Genomic DNA, 3,356 nt, shown 5'->3' with positions numbered 1-3,356 from the left:
CAAATACATTAGAGACAAAGAATTAGGTTATCAAGAACTGGACGTGGTCACAAAGACAAAGTCACAGTTGTGCCATATCTTCTCCACTTGATGACTGTCTTCACCGTGTTCCATGGTATATCTAATGCTTTGGAAAGTCTTTTGTACCCGTCTCCTGACTTATGTCTTTCAACAATGAGATCTCTGATGCTTTGAAAGCTCTCTGCAGACCGTGGCTTTTGCTTGGAGATGCAACTAAGAAAATATCAGGAAAATTCTACTAGAACAGCTGAACTTTACAGGTACTGGTCATATAATTAGAATATCATCAAAAAGTTCATTTATTTCAGTAATTCCATTCAAAAAGTGAAACTTGGATATTATATTCATTCATTCATTCCACACAGACTGATATGTTTCAAATGTTTATTTCATTTAATTGCGATGATTAAAACTGACAACTAGGACCATGTGGTAGGAGGCAGCATGGATATAAGCTCTGGAAAAAAACAATTAAAACAGCTCTTTAAAACTACTTTCAGAGCAGAAAGCTAACCAAACCCATGAACATTTGATAAAGAAAGTAATTTGGGAGAGATGAATAAAAAAAATGAGGTTTAACAAGAAAGAACAAACACATACTGGATGTACCGACACAACATTGGGAACAACACCGGGCAAGATGCAGCCCGCAGGTGAACAGGCGGAGTTACGCAGGCTGAGACAAGAGCACACAGAAGCGGCTGAGGATAACAAAAAGGCCCTGGCTAGGCTAGAGACCAACATGAAGGAGCTCATGGAAAGAACAACCTCACTAGAGCAACAGGTGAAACATGTGGAAGAGAGGCTGGGAAACACGGAGGACAAGACGGCGCGTCTGGAAAGAATGGCCTCCTTTCTCCTTCATAAGGAGGCTAAGCTCACTGCAAAGCGTGAAGACTTGGAATCAAGATCGAGACGCAATAATATGCGGATACATGGCATTCCGGAGGGCTCTGAGAAAAACAACATGATAGGTTTCGTAACTTTATCCACTCATCACTGCAAATTCCAGACGACATGGACATCCGAATTGAAAGAGCGCAGCACTCGTTAATCGCCAAACCGAAAGAAAGTGATGCTCCCCCGAGAGCAATCATTGTCCCGCTTCTTGGACGCACGTATGAAAGAACAGGTTATACAGCAAGCATGGAAACAAAAGACTACATATGAGGGACAAACTATCTACTTCAATCAAGACTACAAAACGGAAATACAAAAGAAGAGGAAACAGGTACGGGACGTCATTAAAAAACTTAAAGAGAACGTGAAGGCACAGTCCCCATATCCTGCACAGCTAAAAGTGTTTCTGGACTCTGGGATTAAGACGTTTGCTACACTCATGGAGGCTGCACCTATGCTGAAGGACATGGGGATCCATGTGGAGGAGGACGAGAGGGACAGACTACAGAGGATGATAATGAAAGACAGCTGGACCACAGTGACAGGGCAGAGGAGAGAGAAGAGGCAGCCACAAACCACAGAGGTGGATTTATAAGCAATCATCCAGTGACCTCAGGAATATGAGGATTGTGGTAAGGACTGAGGAAAGAATAGAAACGCATAAATAGACATATCTAAATATCTGCTCAATATAATGCACACTGAAAAGTTACGGAGCTTGTTAAAGGTATTACTATCTAGATAAATACACATGAATATTGGTTAGGGAGAGCAAAATTAATGCTCAGTTAGGGCAAGTAGCAAGTTTACACAACACCTTTGAAGTTGCAGTGCGCTTAGTGCTATTTTCTCAGAGAATACGCCACATCTCTCTGAGGATGGGACTGTTGGAAGTCACACTTTTTTGTTACTGTATAATAGTTCTGAAGGAGATGCTTAATGTTGACCTTTTTCACTGTGCAGTTTTGTACACGGTCGTTTTTTTTTGTTATGAGAGGTATAGAGTTGATGGTTGCGGTTTTGAACTGAACCTGATATGGACAGGCTGAAACTTGTGTCTTACAATGTCCACGGTTTGAATCATCCCATCAAGAAGTGGAAGATATTGAACCAGCTAAAAAATCTACATTGTTCAATTGCTCTACTACAAGAAACTCATCTGGTGGAGGATGAATATAAAAATCTAAGAAGAGAATGGGTTAATCAAGTATTCCATGCTTCATATGGCAAGAAAAGGGGCGTAGCTATATTAATCCATAAGTCCCTACCATTTTCTGTTGAATCAGTGATAAAGGATAATATGGGAAGATATGTAATGGTTGTTGGCTCCATAGGAGATATGACTATATCAATACTCAACATATATGCTCCGAATGAGGAAAATCTAGCAATCTTTAAAAACATAGCCAATGTTATTTCAAGCAATGCAAAGGGGATGGTACTGATGGGGGGGGGGACTTCAACACAGGACAAAATGGTAAATTAGACAGGCTACCACCAGAACAAGGACCAACTTCTAGAAAAATCGGAGTATTGAATGACGTCATTGAGGACTTAGGTCTTATTGATCAATGGAAAAACAATAATCCTAGAGAAGGATTTTACTTTTTATTCAAACCCACATGGTAGTTACTCTAGGATATATTTTTTTGTGTATCACAGCAACATATACACAAAGTTGTGGAATGTGGTATAGAGACAATAACTATAAGTGTCCACCCATTACTCTGTACAATTGACAAAGAATCTTTTTTTTAAATACTGGAGAATGAATGTGTCAGTCCTATCAGATGAGAAGGTAGTAAAGGAGATAAGAGAAAATCTGAAGGAATATCTGGAAATAAATGATAATGGCAAGGTATCACCAGCGACTCTATGGGATGGGGGCAAAGCAGTGATAAGGGGAAAAATCATAGAAGTAACCTCTAGACCAGGGGTATTCAATTAGATTTCAATGAGGTCTAGTTAGAGAAAATTTCCTGAAGCAAAGGTCCGGAACATCAAAACGACGAACTTGCGTTATCATTCAGTACTATAACCTATAGTTGTATCAACACATGTTTTTAGTCAACAATGGACTGTCAAATCAAATAATATTTCAGTCAGTTTTCACATCAAACTGGAAGGATAATAAATAATAAACTATTCAAATAATAAATTCTAAATTTAAGTAAACTAAAGTGCCTAATTTTTAGAAAAAATGTAATAAAAAGTGTAGCTTGAAGTGATGAAGTGTAGTCTTAACCAATTTTATAATAAACACACAACTGAACAGCTGTAATGCCTCCTCTTCTCTTTCATTTCCTCTTACAGAGCTTCCACTTTCCTACTTTCTGTTGTTCAGTGAGAAACGTGAGCTCCAGCTAGCATATTGGAGATCTATGAGATATTCTGGTTTTGAACTGCCCGTGGGAGGAATGTACATGTAAAAATCT

Source organism: Micropterus dolomieu, linkage group LG10 (assembly GCF_021292245.1).
Source record: "Micropterus dolomieu isolate WLL.071019.BEF.003 ecotype Adirondacks linkage group LG10, ASM2129224v1, whole genome shotgun sequence".
Classification (NCBI taxonomy): domain Eukaryota; kingdom Metazoa; phylum Chordata; class Actinopteri; order Centrarchiformes; family Centrarchidae; genus Micropterus; species Micropterus dolomieu.
The sequence above is the reverse complement of the archived record's forward strand: the minus strand, read 5'-3'. Positions refer to the sequence as shown.